The following is a 25526-nucleotide window of genomic DNA, read 5'->3' on the forward strand; positions in this document are numbered from 1 at the left end:
GGATTCAGCCCGCCCGGATCAAAATTTTTCCGGGATGTCCTCGCAAGCTTCCAGCTCCATCCACAAGACATTGGACCAAACTCCGTGTCCAATATATGCAACTTTCAAGTATTCTGCGAAGTCTACCTTCAAGAAGAGCCATCTGTGGAGTTGTTCCGGGATTTTTTTCCACTTGAACCACCGTACAGAGTTCATTGATGGTCCCAACATAGAACTCGGTGGTGTTTCAATTCAGAAGAGGAAAGAAGTTGACTTCCCACATGCAAAACATCATAGCCATCCTAAAGATTGGAACTAGACTTGGTTTTACTGCCGGAACACTGCCCCTGATGGAGAAAATCCTTTGCCGGGTTACCGTCCGCACCGGCTTAGCAATGGTCACCCATTACCTTCACGCTTGTCCGCCGCGGAACGGAAAAACTTTGCACCTCAAATCGCCAAGCTCTGGGCTCTCATGGCCAATAGTTTGACTGGCATTGACCTTGTCCGCTGCTGGGTATCTTGGGGCATTTTGCCTTTAAGCCGCCGCCCCGGATTGATGCATGAATATACTGGCAACATCAAAGACCCTCAACGCTATCATGAAGTAGTAATGATGGATCTTGAAGTTACTGAATCTGTGAAGAAGATGCTCGATGAAACAATTACTTCATGCAGTTAAACTGGGTTGCCACCTTTTTGCGTCTCGAATCCACCGCCAGCGGTAAAGTTTATCTTAATATTTACTGACCCGCCTCCGCTTTAACTATGTGCTAACATTTCTTTGCCTTGATATCACAGGCCAACAGCTCCTTCTGGAAACAGACTAAACCGGCCAGGGCTCCTCGTGCCAAGACTAAGGCCACCAAGAAAATTTCCAAGAAGAAAACCGCCGAGTCTTCTGATCCGCCAGAAGTTGAGGAACCAGACGCAGAGGTAGAACTTGACTCACTTGGTTCCTTATTCGTACATCTTATTGACAATGATTATTCTCAGGATGATGCTGAGGCCAGCCATGCAGACCCTGTTGAGGTAATCACTCTTTCTTCCGATTCAGATCTTGTGCCGGTTCAAAGAGTTTGCCGCACAGTTCGGAAAGTAAAACACTCTCACCTCCTTGCTCATTTGGATCCAAAATTTTCTTTGAAGACACAACAAGCTGCAGAACATCGCACAACCCGGCACAGTGGCCAGCAAATCACCTTGTCCAGTTTACCAGATACACCAACCCGGAAACGTCGTCCAGAGGTGACTTGTTCTCCTGAAAAACTTTATCCTTTGAATGGTTTCTTCCGATGCACACTCAATCCGTCTGATCCGAATTATCAGGCATCTTCCAACTCGTCTGGCGGTTCATCAACCACTCAGCTGCCTCCCCTCAAGACCGTCGCTGGGTAAGTACACTATTCCTCAAGTTATTTCTTCATGCGTCGGTTTGCCATATTCTAACTTTTGGATGTTGTAGCGCCAAGGCCCGATTAAGTAAGAAAGCCTAGACCAACGGCCATACTGATGATGTTGATCCGGAGAAGACCCCAAAGAACGAGGGCGAAAATCCTGAGATTGCCACAAACCACTCTGCTCTACAAAATCCAGGTGCTGATGCTAACCCCCCAGAAGCTGAACCGGAGACACAGGTTGATACAGCAACTCCTCATACCATCCCTCCAAGTCAAACTGTTGATCCGCCAAGCCCTATTACCAAACCTTCGAGCCCTGCTGCCAAAGCGCCAAGCCCGGCTATGGAGAATGTCAATCCATCAAGCCCCGCCAAGGATGATGATGTTGTTATTACTGGCACGACATATACCACCCCAGGCAATCCAGTTGCTTTATCTAAGCATTCCACCAAGGATGAATTTGTGTTTATGAACAAGGGGAAAAGCAAAACCGACTTGTCAGACTATGCTGATTTATCTGCTTAGGACCTTTATTCCGGTTTCTTAAACCATCTCTTCACCAGCCGAGACTATGAGGCCGGTTTGGTAAATTTGATGAAGGAGCGCTATGAGGTAAACCATTTGATCCTTTATTCTATACCTTCATTGCATTGTAGCCCCCAAGGGCCGGTTTGTCTTTTAGAAAGTCAAACCAGGACTTTGTATATTCCATACTGTACTTTGTTAATTTTCCTTGTGTATTTTTGATCAAACACACATTAGCACCCAAGTGCCATGATTAAAACTTGTATTAATCCATGGGACTTCAAGAATCAGTAGAAAAAAGAATGATCCACATTAGCCCCCAAGTGCCAAGTGTATAACTGGTTATATGCTTGGGACTTTCAAAAAGGTATTGACATGCTCTTCTTACTGTTGCAGAGTGAGATAAATCAACAAGTCTCTCAAATTACCGATCTTCAAGAAAATCTGAAATCCCAACAAACAGAAACCACCAAGGCCAGGGATGAATTGAAAACCGCCTTAACCACCATGGAGTAGCTCAAAGAGTGGTTCCAGTCTGAGCGGGCCAACTGGGATGCCGAAAAGGCTGGATTGCTGAAGCGGGCGGAAGACGCTGAATCGGCTCTTAAACCGGTGACGGAAGAGCTTACGGGATCAAAGCGCCAAGTCAATGCCATGACTTTTGCAATATTTGGTAAGCACTGTTTACCAAGGCTTGATGAATATTCTGCTTTGAAATTTTTGCCGTTTAACTTGAAATCCTTAAACCGCTGTAGGTAGCCACATTGCTCATCTGGGCTCTGATATGCGGATGAAGCTCAAGGCCGCCTATACGCTAATTGAACAGCTGTATACCGGTGCCCAACGGGTTATCTGCACAACTTTTTATGACAATGCGTCCCCGACACTGATCAAGGATACTCTGGCTAGGTTATCTATGACGCCATCACAAATAGAAGTGGTGAAGCGATCCGCCGCCAGGGCTGGCGCTTTTTTAGCACTTACTCGAGCCAAAGGCATGGATAGCTGACCTTGATCCGGTCGATATTGCCAAGGGCTTTCCCAGTGAACAAGAAAATGGGGCAGTGTTTGATAACGACGCCATCAAACGTGTGACAAGGGAGATGTGTCCTCTGGCGAGTCAGCTGGCAGAAGAAGCAAACTTGACGGTTCACCGGTCCTTCTATGATGCTGACAACAAACGGGTTGAGGCTGTTATTCCGGAAGTGCAAAATCTTATCCCGCCAATCCGTAAGCACACTTACGCCCCTGACGTTGATCTGACTGAACTTATAAGTGAAGAAGTTGTCTTTCAGGCCTTAACCCGGATTGACTGGACCACCACTGATTTCCAGTCATTGGATGGGGAGGAGGAGGTTGAACCGACGCCAGATGACCCATCCACTTCGCGTCAATATGGCGACGAAGCTTGATCCGGCAATCTGGAGGATATTGCAGAAACTGTCCGGTTTAAAACAATTCCATTTTTTGGGCCATGAAGCGCCTTGTAATAGGGTAGCAAAAATACTTTGATCTGCTGCCATCGTTCAGTGGGAAATACTTTATGTGATCCGTCATGAATAGTTCAATGTTGCCTCATATATCATAGTATGCAATTCCTATGTCTGCATAAAAAGAACTGTCCTGGCGATTTACCGCCGGACGGGTCATAATGCCTAAGATAAAGCCTGATTGATAATCAAACCTTAAGAAATATGAAATAACTCATACATGTGATGTGATATCACGTTAGTTGGTTTGCCAACTTTGATTGTAATAAGGGTGAAGACCCAAATCTGGAATTTTGAATAACTCCATCATGTGTTGCGGGCGTATAATAAGTCATGCCGGGTTATAATGAACCTCAGATGATCAAAATTGGTGACGAGTAGTCAAAGCCAGGCCGGGTTATAAAACTCCGGTTTGATAATAAGGTCTGTCAACTTGTAGTTGAAAACCAAGCCGGTTTAAGGAACACCGGGCTAATAAGATGACTGAAAAGCCATACCAGGTCAGAGACACCGGTTTAACAAAGAATTTATCAAAAGAAAAATGACAAACGCAAATAAAACCGTGTAGTCGAGGCTTTTCAAGGGCTGCCAGGCCCAAATTCGAGGCTTTCATGGGCTGCCAGGTCGCTGAGTTAAACCATTTGACAAAGCCTTTTAAGATGGGCCTCCAACTGACCAATCACCGTTTTAACTTTGACAAGTTCAGGGTCTCAATGAGAGTAACTGTCAAACGTTCGGAGGGTCATGCCAGGATTACCTGGATAGGAGTGGTTTACTTGATGAAGGCAGGTTAACCCAGGGTTTTAGGTAAATATACTAGGCTTCCAAGCCATGGCTCGATACCCAGCTACAAGGGTCCTTTCAAACTCCTTGGTATTTGACACAAGGAGCCCCCCAAGTAACATGATGAGCTGTGCTCATTGGGTGCCTACGTTTGAGCTGTGCATAGCATCTAGACTCTCTTTGGCCCCATGGGTGTGAAGCTCCCAAGCTGTATTGTGGCATGATAGCCGGTTTAACAGTCAGTGCTTCGCTTTGTCGGCTGAAGCCCCCATGTAACTCAAAGTATATTTGAGAAGACACAGCAGAGGCCCTGCTTATAGCAAGGATGCTAGTTTACTTTATTGATCATAATATATACATTGTTAAAATATGTACATAAGAAAAGCCTATGTCTCAAGTGCAATAAGGTCGTAGGAGAGCTATGTTCCACGGCCGCCGGGTCTCTTCCTCAGGGTTGCGTGAGTTGTCTCGAACGTCAATGAAGTAGTATGATCTGTTGTGCAGATTTTTGCTGACCACAAAGGGCCCTTCCCAAGGTGGGGATAACTTGTGCATGTCGGTCTGATCCTTGATGAGCCGGAGCACCAAGTCACCTTCTTGAAAGGTTCTTGTCCTAACCCAACGACTGTCATAACGCTGCAGGTCTTGTTGATAAACCACCGATCGAGCCAGAGCCATGTCCTGTTTCTCATCTAACAGATCCAGCGCCTCTTGGCGTGCTTGCTCGTTGTCCGCTTCAACATAGTTAGCAACCCGGGGCGAGTCATGACGAATATCACTTGGGAGGACCGCCGCTGCCCCGTACACCATGAAGAAAGGTGTGTATCCTGTTGAACGATTGAGGGTGGTGTTGATGCTCCATAAGACAGAAGGTAATTCTTCCACCCAACAACCCAGCGTCCGCTTCAAGGGAATCATGAGCTGGGGTTTAATACCTTTCAAGATTTCTTGATTGGCTCTCTCTGCTTGACCATTGGATTGAGGGTGCGCCACAGATTCTAAGTTAAGCCAGATGTGCTCTCTCTGACAGAAATCTTCCATCTCACCTTTAGAAAGGTTTGTGCCATTATCCGTAATGATGCTGTGTGGAAAGCCAAAGCAGAAGATAATCTTTTTGAGAAACTGAACCGCCGTAGCCGCATCACACTTGCTGACAGGCTCCGCTTCAACCCACTTGGTGAATTTATCAACCGCCACCAATAGGTGGGTCTTCTTATCCTTGGAACGTTTGAAGGGTCCCACCATATCAAGCCCCCAAGTGGCAAAAGGCCAAGTGATAGGAATCATCCGTAGTTCTTGAGCCGGAACATGAGCTTTCCATGAAAACTTTTGACAAGCATCACATCGCTTTACCAGATCCTCCGCATCAGCATGAGTTGTCAGCCGGTAGAACCCATGTCGAAAAGCCTTTGCAACCAGGGACTTTGAACCGGCATGATGACCACAATCCCCTTCATGAATTTCTCGTAGGATCTCTTGGCCTTCTTCTGGAGAAACACAACGCTGAAATACGCCTGAAACGGTACAAGGTGTAACTCGCCATTGTGAATAACCATGGACTTGGATCGTCAGACTATTTGCCGAGCTAGAACTTCATCATCTGGTAACTCGCCACTACTAGGGAAAAGCCTATACACATAATCTTATCAGCAGCGCACTTTAAAATAAGGCGCTGCTGCTAATTAGCAGTAGAGTGCTCAGGAGTAACTCGCCGCTGAAACAAATATAGCAGTAGCGCGCCCGTTCAAAGATGCGCTACTGCTATAATTCCCACGAGGCCGCCATGAGGCTAGTTATAGCAGCAAAACGTTATAACGACGGGCGCTACTGCTACGTAGCATAGTAGCAGCGCATTTCTCCAATAAGCGCTACTGCTAAATTTACTACAAAAATTTAGCCTCATCTCCTCTATCCGATCCACTCACACAGTCACACACTAGCTCACTGGATCCCCTCTCAATCCACCGCGCCGGTCCACCCCCATCGCCCCTCCTCCGTCTGCGCCACCGTCACCTCCTCCTCCTTGCTGGACTCGGTACCGGCCTCCTCCTCCGTCCTCCCTCTCCACTCGCCGCTGGCCGGACCCTCCTCGCTCCGCCTTCCTCCTCCGTCCTCCCTCCACTGGCCGCGCCGGCCGGCCCCTCCTCGCTCCGCCTTCCTCCTCCATCCTACTCTCTTCTCCCTCCTCGAGTCGCCCCTCCTTCTCCCTCCTGCCCGCTACATTTTGATTTAGTAGCTAGGCTAGTTCATATGCAACATTTTGATTTAGTTGATATGATTTAGTTGATTTAGTAGGCTAGTTGATTTAGTTGACTTAGAACATTTTGATTTAGTTGATTTAATAGGCTAGTTCATTTATTTGATTTACTTGACTTAGAACATTTTGATTTAGTTGATTTAGTAGGCTAGTTCATTTAGTTGATTTAGAACATTTTGATTTACTTGATTTAGTAGGCTAGTTGATTTAGTTGATTTAGAACATTTTGATTTAGTTGATTTAGTAGGCTAGTTGATTTAGTTGACTTAGAACATTTTGATTTAGTTGATTTAGTAGGCTAGTTCATATGCAACATTTTAATTTAGTTGATATGATTTAGTTGATTTAGTAGGCTAGTTGATTTACTTGACTTAGAACATTTTGATTTAGTTGATTTAGTAGGCTAGTTGATTTAGTTGATTTAGAACATTTTGGTTTACATTTTGATTTAGTTGATTTAGTAGGCTAGTTGATTTAGTTGACTTAGAACATTTTGATTTAGTTGATCGTTAATCCTTTGCTCATATTGCTTTAGGAAAAATGGCGCCACCACCACCACCACTATGTCGACTGTGCAAGTCAAGATGCGCTAGCGGCCTTGCAACTGGCAAGCTGTTCGACATCTACTTCCAGCCGAGTTTTCGTCATGCGGCGGTAAGAAATTAGATGAAATGTAATAACTATTTTGTGTTTAGTGTTGGCATTACTGCATTGTGTCATTTTGCTTATTTTACATAGATCGTCCCATGCAATGTGAGGTTGAAATTCAACAAGATGACAGGAGACACTGTGACATTTGAGGCTCCTGGGGGGCCGTACACTATGGAGGTCGAGAAAGGACGCAATATGTCACAGATTGGAGGAGATGAATGGGCCCGTTTCGTCGCTCGCATGCGTCTTACAGGTGGTGAGTTGATCAGCTTCTCCTTCCGAGCTGAAAGACCCAAGCTAGCTGTCATTTATCTCAACCTGGTGGAAGATGATGAAGATGACGAAGATGATGAAGATGATGAAGATAATGAGGACCCACTCGATGAAGATGATGAGGACCCACTTCATGAAGCCATCCTAGCTCAAAGAACAAGGCTGAGTGAGGAGGAGGTGTCCAACCTGTGGGACATAATTCCGCCACGTGCTGACTTTGTCGGGGTGCCATTCGTGACTCGCTTGACAAATACCATGGTTGATCGACATGATATGGTATGTTATACTTACAAATGCAAATTATCCGATGAATTACTTAGTGTACAATCCAATGATATGGTATGTTGTGTGGAATCTAGTCGATGATATGTTTTAGTGTAGAGTTCGATCACATGCTTATTAGTGTAGAATCTAACGAAACTATTAATAGTGTAGATAATCCATATGTACTTATTTGCGAGGCTATTTATTAATTGATATGTTTTTTTTATTCAGAAATTGGCAAAGAGCATATCTGTGAGTTATGGTATCGAGCCTGATCAAGAAGGCTCGGCTGGACTACGCCTTACTGCATGGGGCTCCGTCACAACCTGTACTTACCGCGTGGACACGAACGGTCGCACACACTTAAACTCGGTTGGGTGGAAGAAATTCCTCGATGGCAAGAATCTTCGTGTTGGACAGGCCATCCTAATTACTATCAGGAACACCAACCGCCCAGGCTTAAGGATGATGATTGTCTTCGATATCATCTAGAACTACATATGTGTGTGTGGCTATATCATCTAGAACTACATATGTGTGTGTGGCTATATCATCTAGAACTACATATGATGATTGTCGTCGATATCATCTAGAACTACATATGATGATGGCCGTTGATATGACCTTGTACTGCTTGAGGATGCATGTTGACTATGCATGAAATTGTTATCTAGTACTCCCTCCGTTCCAAATTACTCGTCATGGTTTGAACTAAAACCACGACGAGTAATTTGGAACGAAGGGAGTACTACCTAGTAATGGTTTATGAATTTGATATCTACTAGCAGTACCTAGTATCTAGTATCTAAAAGGGAAACTGAAAAGGAAAGGGGTAATGGGAAAATGATGAAAGATATAGCAGTAGCGAGGGATGGCGAAATCGCTACAGCTAGGTAATAGTAGCGCGTTCTTAAAAAGCGCTGCTGATATCGTAGAGAGTAGTAGCGCGGGTAACTGCCGCGCTACTACTATGAGTTAGCTGTAGCGCCTTATTAGTAGCACGGCCACCCACGCTGCTGCTAGCCTCAAAACCCGCGCTACTACTAGGGTTTTCCCTAGTAGTGCGCCCCGGTTCATATATGCCAGATATGGAACCGTCCAATCCGGCACAAGTGTAAAGCATCCACCAATTGAGCCTCCGGATCAGGAACAGCCAAATCCTCTTCTGTAGGCAACTTAACAGACGGGTTATGCAAGATATCTAAAAAGGTATTGGGAGGTACCGGTTTGCGCTGAGATCCAAGCTGGCTTAAAGCGTCTGCTGCTTCATTTTTGCGCCGATCGATATGCTCAACCTGATACCCTTTGAAGTGACCCTCCACAATATCCACCTCCCGTCTGTAAGCCGCCATGAGTGGGTCCTTAGAGTCCCAAGTACCAGAAACTTGCTGAGCCACCAGATCAGAATCTCCAAAACAACGAACTCGACTTAAGTTCATCTCTTTAGCCACCCGGAGACCATGGAGTAAAGCTTCGTACTTAGCTGCATTGTTAGTACAGGGAAACATCAAGCTGAGAACATAGCAAATTTTATCACCTCGAGGGGAAGTAAGGACAACTCCAGCCCCCGAGCCTCCAATTGCCTGGATCCATCAAACTGAATAGTCCAGTATGTATTATCCGACTTGTCCTCTGGTGCTTGCAACTCAGTCCAATCATTGATAAAATCCACAAGTGCTTGGGATTTGATGGCTGTTCGAGGCACATACTTCAAACCGTGTGGACCAAGCTCAATTGCCCACTTTGCAACCCGGCCAGTGGCTTCTCTGTTTTCAATTATGTCACCAAGAGGAGAAGAACTAACCACTATGATGGGATGGCCTTGAAAGTATTGCTTGAGCTTTCGACTTTCCATAAAAACTCCATACACCAACTTCTGCCAATGTGGATAGCGTTGTTTTGATTCAATCACGACTTCACTGATGTAATACACAGGTCGTTGAACTAGATACTCCTTCCCTGCCTCCTTACGCTCAATCATAATTGCCACACTGACCGCTCGGGCATTGGAAGCTACGGTTAATAGCAAGGGCTCATTATCAATCAGAGCTGCAAGAACCGGCGGAAAAAAAAATTCAACCAACTACCGCTTTAACTCCTCAAAATCCACATTAGCTGCATCACTCCAGACGAAATTGTCTGTCTTTTTCAACATCTGATACAAAGGAATTGCCTTCTCTCCCAAACGACTGATAAACCGGCTAAGGGCTGCAATCCGACCTGCTAGACGCTGAACATCATTGATACACTTTGGTTTATCCGGGGATGTAATTGCTTTGATTTTTTCTGGATTAGCCTCAATGCCTCTGTTGGATACCAGAAAGCCCAAGAGCTTGCCTGCCGGAACACCAAAAACACATTTATCCGGATTGAGCATCATTTTGTAAACCCAAAGATTGTCAAACGTCTCCTTGAGGTCATCTATCAATGTTTCCTTCTTCCTGGATTTGACCACAATGTCATCCACATAGGCATGAACATTACGCCCAATCTGTGTATGGAGACAATTCTGCACACAACGCTGATAAGTTGCCTGGGCACTCTTGATCCCAAAGGGCATAGAAACATAGCAGAAGGCTCCAAAGGGAGTGATGAAGGCTGTCTTATCCTGGTCCTTAACTGCCATCTTGATCTGATGATAACCTGAATAAGCATCCAGGAAACTCAGGCGCTCACAACCCGCCGTCGCATCAATAATCTGATCAATATGTGGGAGAGCAAAGGGATCGGCCGGACAAGCTTTATTCAATTCGGTGTAGTCCACAAACATACGCCAAGTGCCGTTTTTTCTTGAGAACAAGTACCGGATTAGCCAACCATTCAGGGTGAAATACTTTAACGATAAACCCAGCAGCCAACAGTCGAGCTACCTCTTCACCAATTGCCTTGCGTCTTTCCTCATTAAAGCAACGAAGAAATTGCTTGACCGGTTTAAACTTGGGATCAATATTAAGAGTGCGCTCAGCGAGTTCCCTCGGTACACCTGGCATGTCAGAAGGCTTCCATGCAAAAATGTCCCGGTTCTCACGGATGAACTCGATGAGCACGCTTTCCTATTTCGGATCCAGATTTGTGCTGATGCTGAACTACTTGGACGAATCGCCAGGAACGAAGTCAACAAGTTTAGTCTCATTAGCCTGTTTGAAATGCAGGGTTGGGTTATGCTCAGTGGTGGGCTTCTTCAGAGGGGTCATGTCGGCCGGATCAACATTTTCCTTATAAAATTTCAGCTCCTCTGTAGCACAAACCAACTCAGCATAGGCCACATCACCTTCCTCGCAATCCAAAGCAATTTTACGACTTCCGTGAACCATGACGGTCCCCTTGTGACCCGGCATCTTGAGCTGTAAGTAAATATAACATGGCCTTGCCATGAACTTTGCATAAGCCGGTCGCCCAAACAGTGCATGGTACGGGCTCTGGATCCTTACCACTTCAAAGGTCAATGTCTCGGACCGGGAATCGTGCTCATCACCAAACACAACCTCCAAAGCGATCTTACCAACAGGATGTGCTGATTTACCTGGTACCACACCATGAAAAACAGTGTTGGACGGTTTAAGACTCTTGTCTGTCAACCCCATGCGACGGAAGGTCTCGTAATACAAAATGTTGATACAGCTTCCTCCATCCATGAGTACCTTGGTGAACTTATAACCTCCTACCTGAGGTGCCACCACCAAAGCCAGGTGACCCGGATTGTCAACCCGGGGCGGATGATCCTCTCTACTCCATACAATAGGTTGTTCGGACCACCGGAGATAACGTGGTACTGCCGGTTCAACGGCATTAACTGCCCTCTTGTGAAGCTTATGATCACGCTTGCACAAACTAGTGGTAAACACATGATACTGCCCACCATTCAACTGCTTTGGGTGACTCTGGTAACCCGACTGCTGCTGATTTCCTTGATTATTTTGCTGGTTATTAGCACCTTGGTTGTTCTGGTTGCCCTGATTATTCTGAAATCCAGAGTTTGAACCGCCGCCACTGTGAAAACCTGGACCTGAACCGCCGGATGGACCCTGATCGTACCGGAAAAGACCTGAGTTTTTGAACTCCTTCATAATATGACAATCCTTCCAGAGATGCGTTGCAGGAACTTCCTTGGTCCCATGCTTTGGGTAGGGCTGATTCAACAAACGCTCCAGATTCATTCCCCCGCCACGCTGGGGCGGTTTACCCTTACGACGCTGCACATTAGCATTAGCTACAAAATCTGAATCCGCTTTACGCTTACCATTATTCCCATGGCCTCCTTGGTTGTGCTGCTGTCCCTTGGCACCAATTTTCTTCTTTCCCTTCTCCTATTTCTCCTCATTAGAATTGGGATCCTTGGTATTATCAGAATCTGCGTATTGACCAAGGCGGCCATGAGGGTGCCCAAGTCATCGCAATGGCGCTTGAGCCATCCCAACTTCATCTTTAGTGACTTAAACCGGCAATTGCGTTCCAGAGTGAAGATTGCCTGACCAGCGTTAATCCGGTCTGAAGAATGCAAAACTTTTGAAACCCGACGCACCCAATGAGTGGTTGACTCGTTCTCCCCTTGAACACAGGCATCCAGATCCACAATAGACATGGGCTGTTTGCAGGTGTCTTTGAAATTGGCTATAAACCGGGCCTTTAACTGGTCCCACGATTCGATGGAGTTAGCTGGTAAGTTTTTCAACCAAGTCTTCCAACATCATCGTGAAATACTTGGCACAGGCCACTTCATGCACGTCCAGCATCTCCATTGCCATCTCATAACTTTCGACCCACGCCTCAGTTGGTTGATCCGCCATGTAATTCGGCACTTTACGTGGACCCTTGAAATCTTTAGGCAGTCGCACATTGTGTAGAGCCGGAATGAGACAAGGCACTCCCCAGGAGCTAAAGGCTAACCCGGTACCACGGTCTACTGACGCCACAGGTTGAACCGGGGCGGTTTGATAACGACCTGCATGCTGTGCTGCCAAAGCGGGCTCCCTTCGTGCCCTGCCATTATCCACCACATCCTGAGCATTCACTTCACCACGTGCCAGATTGGGCCCTTGGGGAATATTCCGCTGCCGTGCACTGCTAGACACCTCCGGTTCCTCCATGTGCCTACTGTAAACTTTTGCTCGGACGAGGAGTGGAATGAATTCTATCCCAACTGTAGGAATAAGCATGCTGCTGCACCACGGCGGTTTGAAGAAGATCTCTGACCCGCCTGTCTCAATTGCTGCCAGCGAATCGCCCTCCATCGGAATAGCTGCCAAGCATGATGCTGCAGCAATCATATTATCCAAAGGACTTGAGAAGTGACCCAGTGGAGTAGGCGCGTATTGCGGCGGGTTATCTGTTCGTCGAGGTGGTTCCATCGTCCGTGGTTTATTCGGTGCTTCCCTTGGTGCGTCAGTCCGGTTTGTGGCTACCGTATTACTTGGCCCAGCCCCTGGCTTGTTGAAAAGATTCATTCCCTCGTAGACTGATGGCAGACGTGACCGATACTTTCTCCGCATTACGTCATGTGTTGCATTATGATCCAACAGGAGTCGGTAGTTCTGCGCCTGTATTTGTTGTGACTGGGCATCCAAAGCGGCCCGTTCTTCAGCCAATCTAGCGTCCTCCGTTGCTAGATCCTCCTTGGCCTGTGTTATCTGGTCCTTCAGCTTCACAATATTTGCATTATGCTAATCCTGTGTCTCCGGGGTAACTGCCGTGGTCAACGAGGTAGCCCAGGCGTCCATCAAACCAGAGAGGACTTGAGCCGGTCGGCGCGCCGGGCCTCCTGCCGCGGCTGCTGATCCGATATTCATTGCTGCTGTGGATGAAGACTGCAGAGTGGGCTGTGTTCCGGCCATGAAAACAGCAACCCGACTCGGTGGTTCAAAAAGATCCGGAATACTGTTACCATCGGAATATCCTTCAAACACACCATCCTGAACTTGGTATAGGGACTCGGTTTCACCAGTGGTTGACTCGTCATCAGAATAAATAACCGTCTCGCCTTCAGACACCGGCTCAGATCCGATCCCATAGACACATCCTACGAACGCACGCTTCATGGCGGGTTTCACCCGGGAAGGGCTTGCACGCTGAGCCGTCTCGACGAGGTCGGTGTAGACGTCCGGCTCAGGGCCCGGTTCACCGATCTTGCCAATGAAGACGTGAATTCCGCCAAAGTGGACCCGGTATCCGTACTCGATTGAGCCGGCCTCGGGGCCCCATCCTTCGTCATTGATGTAGAGCTTGCCGCGACGACTGTTGGTCATCCGGCCGACCACGTACCCCTTAAGTCCTTAAGAGCAGCCCTTCAAGAACTCGACACCATCGTGCGATAGCCCCATGGTGGGCGCCAACTATCGTGGAATTAACACGTCAGGTGTCCTCATGAAAGGACTTAGTCGCGGAGCCATCGCTACGAGTTAGCTTGAAGGGGTTAAACCGGACAAGGGACACGGGAGTTTATACTAGTTCGGCCCCTTCGATGAAGGTAAAAGGCTACGTCTAGTTGTGATGGGATTGATTGGGTTTCATGATCAGGGAGCAAATACGCTTTTCTGAGTCTCGAGTTGTTGTCTGTCGTCCCTGAACCACCGCCGGGTCGTCCCTTTATATACACAGGTTGACGCCCGACCGGTCTATAGAGTCCCGACGCCGACTCATACAAGGGTCCGGCTCGGTCTCTCCTTTCCTAACTTACAACACAAGTTTACATAATGATGGCGGTTTGCTATTACAGACCCTAATCCGCCACTGGGCTCCGGGCCTCTAAGCTTCATAGTAAAACGCCATCTTCTTAGTCTTCATGGGCTTCAATACGGTTGAGGGTAAACCGGCCCCTCCTAGGCGGTTTATACTCAATAGTTATATCCCCAACACTCCTGGATCATATTCTTCCTGAAAATCACGCTCCCGAAGGTTTCATTCCGTTTGGACTCCGTTTGATATTCCTTTTCTTTGAAATACTGAAACAGGCAATAAAACATCAATATGGGCTGGGCCTCCGGTTAATAGGTTAGTCCCAAAAGTAATATAAAAGTGTATAATAAAGCCCATAATCATTCAAAACATATAATAAAATAGCATGAATGCTTCATAAATTATAGATACTTTGGACATATATCAGCATCCCCAAGCTTAATTCCTACTCGTCCTCGAGTAGGTAAATGATAAAGAAAGAATTTATGAAGTGTGAATGCTAGAAGATGCACAAGTTTGATCAATGATAATTTCAGTCACTGTTTCTAGCATGATTATATGTCATAACAGTAGTTCATCTCATAAAACATCTCACGAATAAGTAACAAGCAATTCTCATGTTAAAGCATAGACCATAAACTTTCTTGAAAACTAGCAAACTTCATTCTTAGTCATCAAACAATTGCAGTTCATCTTATTTTCGGGAATAGCAAACTCCACATACTCAACTATCATATTGTCTTCTACAATCACTAACACTCACGCAATACTAATGGTTATTGAGTTTCAATCGGACACTGAGAAATATAGGGGCTTATTGTGTTGCCTCCCAACGTATTCACCTTTGGGTGATGTCAACAATAATAGTTCATGCTAACTTACATACAATTGGATATATATATATCAGGATCACCCCAACACAAAGTGCTTGCCAAAGGATAAAATGAAAGAGGGAAAGGTGAAGATCACCTTGACTCTTGCATAAAAGTAAAAGACATAAAGTAAACGATAGGCCCTTCGCAGAGGGAAGCAGAGGTTGTCATGCGCTTTTAGGGTTGGATACACAAAATCTTAATGCGAAAGAACGTCACTTTATATTGCCACTTGTATATGGACCTTTATTATGCAGTCCTTCGCTTTTATTGCTTCCATAAAAAGATCGTACAAAGTTATTTTCTCCGCACTAATAAGTCATGCATATTTAGAGAGCAATTTTTATTGCTTGCACCGATGACAATGTACTTGAAGGATCTTACTCAATCCATAGGTAGGTATGGTGGACTCTCATGGCAAAAACTGGGTTTAGGGATATTTGGAAGCACAAGTAGTATCTCTACATGGTGCAAGTAATTTTGGCTAGCATGAGGGGGAAAGGCAAGCTCAATATGTTTGAATGATCCATGACAATATACTTTAACTGAGATGTGAGAAAACATAACCCATTACGTTGTCTTCCTTGTCCAACATCAACTCTTTAGCATGTCATACTTAATGAGTGCTCACAATTATAAAAGATGTCTAGGATAGTATGTTTATATGTGAAATATCTCTTCCTTCAATATTCTTTCATGAATTTTTCAAATGACCAATACTATGCTTGCTAACCTTCAATAAATTTACAACCTCTACTTCTTAGATGTGAAGTCATTACTTCCCATGGGATAAGCAAATGAGACATATGTAATTTCAGATTTATGACAATCAACTCATTCAACCATATACTCATAGGATATAAGTGAAGCACACGAGTAAATGACAAACTACTCCAAAAAGATATAAGTGAAGATCAATGAGTAGCTAAATAATTACGTAACTATGTGAAGACTCTCTCTCATTAAAGAATTTCAGATCTTGGTATTTTATTCAAACATCAAGCAAAGCAAAATAAAATGACATTGCATGGATAGCACAACTCATGTGAAGAAGCAAAAACTTAGGCTCAATAGATACTAACCGATAGTTTGTTGAAGAAGAAAGGTGGGATGCCTACCGGAACATCCCCAAGCTTAGATGCTTGAGACTTCTTGCAATATTATCTTCGGGTGGCTTTGGCATCCCCAAGCTTGAGCTTTTATGTCTCCTTAATTCCTCTCATATCATGGTTTCTCTTATTTTTATCAAAAACTTCATCCACAACAAACTCAACAAGAACTCGTGAGATAGGTTAGTATAAACCAATGCAAAACCTTATCATTTTCTACTGTAACAAATCACTAAAATTATTATTCAACATTGCATACTAAATGCCTCTACATATTCAATACTACTATCCTCAAATAGAATCATTAAACAAGCAAACACATGCAAACAATGCAAACATAAGAGCAATCTACCAAAACAGTACAGTCTGTAAAGAATGCACGATTCATCATACTTCCCTAACTCCAAAAATTATGAGAAAAATACTAATCTATAGAAGATTTATCAGAGCTCAATATTCAAAAAGATTCAACCTTATATCCTTCCCTTACTTCTCTAGGGAATTTTTGCAACAGCGGTAAACTTTCTGTTTTGAAACAGCAACATGTATACTGGCAAAATAAGCATGGTAAAGGCTATCATTGACATTTTTATTGAAAATATAGATGCAAAACATTATTCTAAATAACATCAAGCAAATACTAACAAAAGAAAATGACGCTCCAAGGAAAACACATATCATGTGGCGAATAAAAATATCGCTCCAAGTAAAGTTACCGATGAACGAAGACGAAAGAGGAGATGCCATCCAGGGCATCCCCAAGCTTAGGCTCTTGGTTGTACTTGAATATTACCTTGGAGTGCCTTGGGAACCCCCAAGCTTAGGCTCTTGCCACTCCTTATTCCATAGTCCATCGAATCTTTACCCAAAACTTGAAAACATCAACCACACAAAACTCAAAACAAAACTCGTAAGCTCTGTTAGTATAAGAAAATAAAACCACCACTTAGGTACTGTAATGAACTCATTCTCAATTCATATTGGTTTAATATATACTGTATTCTAACTTCTCCATGGTTCATACTCTCCGACACTACTCATAGATTCATCAAAATAAGCAAACAACACAATGAAAACAGAATCTGTCAAAAACAGAACAGTCTGTAGTAATCTGTATCAAACGTATACTTCTGTAACTCTACAATTCTGAAATAAATTTCTGGACCTGAGTAATTTGTCTATTAATCATCTGCAAAACGAATCAACCTAAAAGCACTCTTCAGTAAAAAATGGCAGCTAATCTCGTGAGCGCTAAAGTTTCTGTTTTTCACAGCAAGATCAGATAAACTTCACCCAAGTCTTCCCAAAGGTTCTACTTGGCACAAACACTAATTAAAATATGAAACCACATCTAACCAGAGGCTAGATTAATTATTTATTACTAAACAGGAACAAAAAGCAAGGAACAAAAGTAAAGTTGGGTTGCCTCCCAACAAGCGCTGTCGTTTAACGCCCCTAGCTAGGCATGACGAAATGATGCTCACATAAAAGATAGGAATTGAAACATAAAGAGAGCATCATGAAAAATATGACTAGCACATTTAAGCCTAACTCACTTCCTATGCATAGGTATTTTGTGAGAAAACAACTTATGGGAACAATAATCAACTAGAATAGGAAGGTAAAACAAGCAAATCTTCAAGATTTTCAACACATAGGGAGGAAACTTAATATTTTTGAAATTCCTACAAGCATATGTTCCTCCCTCATAATTTTCAGTAGCATCATGAATGAATTCAACAATATAACCAGCACCTAAAGCATTCTTTTCATGATCTACAAGCATAGAAAATTTACTATTCTCCACATAAGCAAAATTCTTCTCATGAATAGTAGTGGGAGCAAACTCAACAAAATAATTATCATGAGAGGCATAATCCAATTGAAAACTAAAATCATGATGAAAAGTTTCATGGTTATCATTATTCCTAATAGCATACAAGTCATCACAATAATCATCATAGATAGCAACTTTGTTCTCATAATCAATTGGAACCTCTTCCGAAATAGTGGAATCATCACTAAATAAAGTTGACACTCTTCCAAATCCACTTTCATGTTCATCACAATAAGATTCAACATCCTCCAAAATAGTGGGATCACTACTTCCTAAAGTTGACACTCTTCCAAACCCACTTTCATCAATATAATCATCATAAATAGGAGGCATGCTTTCATTATAATAAATTTGCTCATCAAAACTTGGGGGACAAAATATATCATATTCATCAAACATAGCTTCCCCAAGCTTGTGGCTTTGCATATCATTAGCATCATGGATATTCAAGGAATTCATACTAACAACATTGCAATCATGCTCATAATTCACATATTTTATGCCAAGCATTCTATGTAATTCTTCTTCTAGCACTTGAGCACAATTTTCCTTTCCATCATTCTCACGAAAGATATTAAAAAGATGAAGCATATGAGACAAACTTCACTCCATTTTTTTGTAGTTTTCTTTTATAAACTAAACTAGTGATAAAACAAGAAACAAAAATATTCGATTGCCAGATCTAAAGATATACCTTCAAGCACTCACCTCCCCAGCAACGGCACCAGAAAAGAGCTTGATGTCCACTACTCAACCTTCTTCTTGTAGACGTTGTTGGGCCTGCAAGTGCACATGTTTGTAGGACAGTAGCAAATTTCCCTCAAGTTGATGACCTAAGGTTTATCAATCCATGGGAGGCGTAGGATGGAGATGGTCTCTCTCAAACAACCCTGCAACCAAATAACAAAGAGTCTCTTGTGTCCCCAACACACCCAATACAATGGTAAATTGTATAGGTGCACTAGTTCGGCGAAGAGATGGTGATACAAGTGCAGTATGGATGGTAGATATAGGTTTTTGTAATCTTAAATAATAAGAACAGCAAGGTAACTAATGATAAACGTGAGCGTAAACGGTATTGCAATGATAGGAAACAAGGCCTAGGGTTCATACTTTCACTAGTGCGAGTTCTGTCAACAATAATAACATAGATATATCATATAACAATCCCTCAACATGCAACAAAGAGTCACTCCAAAGCCACTAATAGTGGAGAACAAACGAAGAGATTATGGTAGGGTACAAAACCACCTCAAAGTTATTCTTTTGGATCGATTTATTCAAGAGTTCGTACTAGAATAACACCTTAAGGCAAAAATCAACCAAAACCCTAATGTCACCTAGATACTCCATTGTCACCTCAAGTATCCGTGGGCATGATTATACGATATGCATCACACAGTCTCAGATTTATCTATTCAACCAACACAAAGTACTTCAAAGAGTGCCCCAAAGTTTCTACCGGAGAGTCAAGTCGAAAACGTGTGCCAACCCCTATGCATAGGCTCATGGGCGGAATCCGCAAGTTGATCACCAAAACATATATCAAGTGGCACATGATATCCCATTGTCACCATAGATAATCACGACAAGACATACATTAAGTGTTCTCATATCATTAAAGACCCAATCCGATAAGATAACTTCAAGAGGGAAACTCAATTCATCACAAGAGAATAGAGGGGGAGAAAGATCATAAGATCCAACTATAATAGCAAAGCTCGCGATACGTCAAGATCGTGCCATAGAGAGAACACGAGAGAGAGAGAGATCAAACACATAGCTATTGGTACATGCCCTCAGCCCTGAGGGAGAACTACTCCCTCCTCGTCATGGAGAGCGGCGAGATGATGAAGATGGCCACCGGTGATGGGTTCCCCCTCCGGCGGAACTCCCGATCTATCTTGATATTCAATGTTTTTAGGGTACGTAGGCTTATATTGGCGAAAGAAGTCGGTAGGGGGAGCCTTGAGGGGCCCACGAGAGGGTAGGGCGCGCCCAGGGGGGTGGGCGGGCCCCCCTATCTCGTGGCTTCCTTGATGATCTTCTAACGTGAACTCCAAGTCTCCCGGATCATATTCTTCCTAAAAATCATGCTCCCAAAGGTTTCATTCCGTTTGGACTCCGTTTGATATTCCTTTTCTTCGAAATACTGAAACAGGCAATAAAACAGCAATATGGGCTGGGCCTCCGGTTAATAGGTTAGTCCTAAAAGTAATATAAAAGTGTATAATAAAGCCCATAATCATTCAAAACAGATAATAAAATAACATGAATTCTTCATAAATTATAGATACGTTGGAGATGTATCACGCCTCCTACTGGCTCCTGATGTATGCAACATCTTTCATGAGTTGTCCGTCCACATCTTTCACAAGCATCTATGTTAGCATCATTAGGCAAACTCGATTCACCCCTCTCTTACTTATCTTGATCATCTACTGGAATGCCAATTTTTTTGGCCATTTCAGTGTCAGCCATTGGTGCATTGACCAAATCAGTAGTGTCTTCTAATTTTACTGAATTGCAATCAACACACACAACCCTTGCAGCATCATGACAGCCCTCTTGTGCATCTTGATTAGCCCCCTCTATTACTGTCACTTCACCCGTACACATGGGCGTTATCTATCTCTGTGAAGTCCAATCCTCATCTACCATCTGCCAATCCAACTTTGAGGGCACATATCCAACCTTAGGATCTGATTTCATACCAATGAGCTATGCATGAAAGGTAGTCTGTTTGCTTGCCCAGCTATCTTGCCGATCGATTTCATTAACCATCTCTTCACTATTCTCAATTCTCACATACTCAGCCTTTCAATTATCAAACTGTAACAATGCTAGCTATCTCTTGATCTGGACCCCAAAAAATGCTCTCCCCAATTTTCTGCACAACATTCCTCACGGCTCTCTCTTCCACGCTCTGTATTTCTTGTGGATCAATCTCTGCAAATTCAACCTCCCATTTCACAATTGTATCTCTCTCTATGTCTCACACGCTATCGTCAACTAGCTTCTCTTTAGACAAAAGGAATTCAACACTGAATTCGAAGGTCCGAGCACCATTGCCCCTGTTTATCAATGGAGGGCACTGTGAGGCCGCGGAAGCAGATGAGGCACACATCACGTAGGATTGAAAGGGTAATTACCTAGTCGACGTGGTCTCTCGCGGCTCCATCTCGTTCATCCCAACACCGCCGCTGCTCCCCAAGCCCACCCACCTCCAAAATTTGGATCCCGTGGAAAACGGAGGCTCACTTGGTCAGATCTAACTCAAGACTGAGGTGAAAAGGTCTAGGGTGCCAAATACACTCACCACATATGCCACCGCTGCCATGAACGAAACTCCACCGCGACGATCACGAAAATGAAGAAGGGAGTAGCAACCAGAAGCAGGGGAGAAGCACGGGTTCAGTCAGGCGGGGAACCGATGCACTGCCAAGTGGGGCCCACCACCAGATGCACTGATGAGTTTGACCCCTTGTTTTTAACTTAACAGCAGCCCCTGTTGACGACCATTCCCGTGTTTTTAACCACCTGGTCGTATAGGGGCTATTATTGCCATGTAAGACGGTGCACGGGAGCTATTTCTGTCAACTATGTTGCATTGATGTCTACTACGCAACCTTTCTTCTTGTAGACTCGTGTTGGGCCTCCAAGCGCAGAGTTTTGTATAGGACAATAGCGAATTTCCCTCAAGTGGATGACCTAAGGTTTATCAATCCATGGGAGGCATAGGATGAAGATGGTTTCTCTCAAACAACCATGCAACCAAATACCAGAAATCTCTTGTGTCGCCAACACACCAAATACAAAGACAAATTGTATAGGTGCACTACTTCGGTGAACAGATGGTGATACAAGTGTAGTATGGATAGTAGATATAGGTTTTTTTAATCTGAAAATATAAAAACAGCAAGGTAACTAGTAACCAAAGTGAGCAAAAATGGTATTGCAATGCTTGAAAACAAGACCTAGGGTTCATACTTTCACTAGTCCAAAATATCTCAAAAATGATAACATAATTGGATCATATAACAATCCCTCAACATGCAACAAAGAATCACTCCAAAGTTTCAATCGCAGAGCGTAAGAAAAAAACATGCATCAACACCTATGCATAGATTACCCCAATGTCACCTAAGGAATCCGCTAGTTGAGTGCCAAATCATACATCAAGATAATCAGTAGAACACCCCATTGTCACCATGGATATCCACATGCAAGACATACATCAGGTGTTCTCAAATCCAATACTCGATCCAACACAACGAAATCTCCAAGAGCAAGACTCAATTCATCACAAGAAGGTAGAGAGGGAAGAACACCATAAGATCCAAATATATTAACGAAGCTCCCGGTACATCAAGATCATGCCAAATCAAGAACACGAGAGAGGGAGGGAGGGAGAGAGAGAGAGAGAGAGAGAGAGAGAGAGAGAGAGATCAAACACATAGATATTGGTACATACCCTCAGCCCCAAGGGTGAACTACTCCCTCCTTGTCACGGTGACCGTCGGGATGATGAAGATGGCCTCCGTCGATGATTTCCCCCTCCGGAAGGGTGCCGGAACGGGGTTGTCGGTGTCAAAACCGGCGGATCTCGGGTAGAGGGTCCCGAACTGTGCGTCTAAGGCTAATGGTGGCAGGAGGCAGGGGACACGATGTTTTACCCAGGTTCGGGCCCTCTCGATGGAGGTAATACCCTACTTCCTGCTTGATTGATTTTGATGATATGAGTATTACAAGAGTTGATCTACCATGAGATCGTAGAGGCTAAACCCTAAAAGCTAGCCTATGATTCTGATTGTTGTTGTCCTACGGACTAAACCCTCCGGTTTATATAGACATCGGAGGGGGCAAGGGTTACACAGAGCCGGTTACAGAGAAGGAAATCTACATATCCGAATTGCCAAGCATGCCTTCCACACAAAGGAGAGTTCCACTCGGACATGGGACAAAGTCTTCAATCTTGTATCTTCATAGCCCAATAGTCCGGCCAAAGTAGTCCGGCTGTCCGAGGACCCCTTAGTCTAGGACTCCCTCAGTAGCCCCTGAACCAGGCTTCAATGACGATGAGTCCGGCGCGCAGATTGTCTTCGGCATTGCAAGGCGGGTTCCTTCTCCGAATACTCCATAGAAGATTTTGAACACGGGAATCATGTCCGGCTTTGCAAAACAAATTCCACATACCACCATAGAGAGTACAATATTCCACAAATCTAATCTGCTGACAGCTTTTTATGACATCACGCCACGGTCCGGTCATTATTCGAACCATTTTTCACAACCAGCTACTGCACGTAATGCGAGGCGGTTTCCTTGACACGTCTTGTCGAAGCAGAGATCGTGTCCCCTTATCACAGGATTCTCATCAATACAGGTACGGGTAACCCAACCACGCCATCAATCGTGGCGCTTGGGAAATAAGCGATTTTAACGGGCAAGTGGGGAGGCGCACAGTTTCTACCGCCTTTATAAAGAGATAGGGATTCTCCTCTTTCACCCACGCCTCCTTCCTTCTTCGCTCATCCATTCTCACACACTCGAGCTCCAGCACCCCAGTTCTCACCTTCTCCGTACAGCCAAACATGTCCGGAGCGGGAGGCAAGTAGATGGCCTGCTCCGTCACGGAGGAGGACATTACGAAGCTCCGGGCGGCCGGATACTTGGCCGCAGACATCGCGCACCGGCTCCCAGACGCATGGCATATCATTCTGACTCCCGGACCCCACGAGAGGGTTGTGTTCCTCGCCCACTTCGTCTCGGACTAGGATTCCCCCTCCACCCATTTGTCCGCAGGCTCATGTTCTATTATGGGATGGATTTTCATGATCTGTCCCCTAATTTCATCCTCAACATCTCAGCGTTTATCGTCGTGTGCGAGGCTTTTCTCCGCATCAGGCCCCACTTCGGCCTGTGGCTAAAGATCTTCAACATGAAGCCGAAGATTGTGGTCGGCCAGCAGGCGGAGTGTGGAGGCGCCATGGTGGGCAAGATGCCCAATGTCACCTGGCTCGAAGGCTCCTTTGTGGAGACCGTGAAGGGGTGGCAATCGGGGTGGTTCTACATCATCGAGCGCACGACATCAACTGGGTGGCAGCCCCCGAATTCTGATCTCGCATCCCCATGCTGCTCACCTCCTGGAATAAGAAGGGCCTGGCCTGGGCCACGTCCACGGAGCTGACCGGACTCGAGAACTGCTTCAAAAATATGATAAGCAAGAAGATCAAGCTTGTCAACATGGTCCAGGTCATGCTATTTCGCCGGATTCTCCCGTGTCAAAGACGGACATTCAACCTATGGGAGTTCGACGCGGCCCAACACCAGACACTGCAAGAGCTCTTTGATACGACACATAAAGATGTCTGGAAGGTGTTGTTTGATACGTCTCCAACGTATCTACTTTTCCAAACACTTTTGCCCTTGTTTTGGACTCTAACATGCATAATTTGAATGAAACTAACCCGGACTGACGCTGTTTTCAGCAGAGCTGCCATGATGTTGTTTTATGTGTAGAAACGAAAAGTTCTCGGAATGTCCTGAAAATCCACGGAGGCACTTATTGGAATTAATAAGAATTTCTGGGCGAAAGGAATACGTCAGGGGGCCCAGGGCCTGTCCACGAGACAAGGGGGCGTGCCCCCTATCTCGTGGGCCCCCTGGAGCTCCACCGACCTCAACTCCAACTCCATATATTCCGTCTCACGGAGAAAAAAAATCAGAGAGAAAGTTTCATCGCGTTTTACGACATGGAGCCGCCGCCAAGCTCTAATCTCTCTCGTGAGGGCTGATCTGGAGTCTGTTCGGGGCTTCGGAGAGGGGGATTCGTCGCCGTCGTCATCATCAACCATCCTCCATCACAAATTTCATGATGCTCACCATTGTGCGTGAGTAATTCCATCATAGGCTTGTTGGACGGTGATGGGTTGGATGAGATTTATGATGTAATCAAGTTAGTTTTGATAGGGTTTGATCCCTAGTATCCACTATGTTCTGATATTGATGTTGCTATGACTTTGCTATGCTTAATGGTTGTCACTAGGGCCCGAGTGCCATGATTTCAGGTCTGAACCTATTATGTTTTCATGAATATATGTGTGTTCTTGATCCTATCTTGCAAGTCTATAGTCACCTATTATGTGTTATGATCCGACAAGCCCGAAGTGACAATAATCGGGATACTTCTCAGTGATGACCGTAGTTTGAGGAGTTCATGTATTCACTACGTGTTAATTCTTTGGTCCGGTTCTCTATTAAAAGGAGGCCTTAATACCCCTTAGTTTCCACTAGGACCCCGCTGCAACGGGAGGGTAGGACAAACAATGTCATGCAAGTTCTTTTCCATAAGCACCTATGACTATTTACGGAATACATGCCTACATTACATTGATGAATTGGAGCTAGTTCT

The sequence above is a fragment of the Triticum dicoccoides genome, chromosome 4B, assembly GCF_002162155.2.
Source record: "Triticum dicoccoides isolate Atlit2015 ecotype Zavitan chromosome 4B, WEW_v2.0, whole genome shotgun sequence".
NCBI lineage: Eukaryota > Viridiplantae > Streptophyta > Magnoliopsida > Poales > Poaceae > Triticum > Triticum dicoccoides.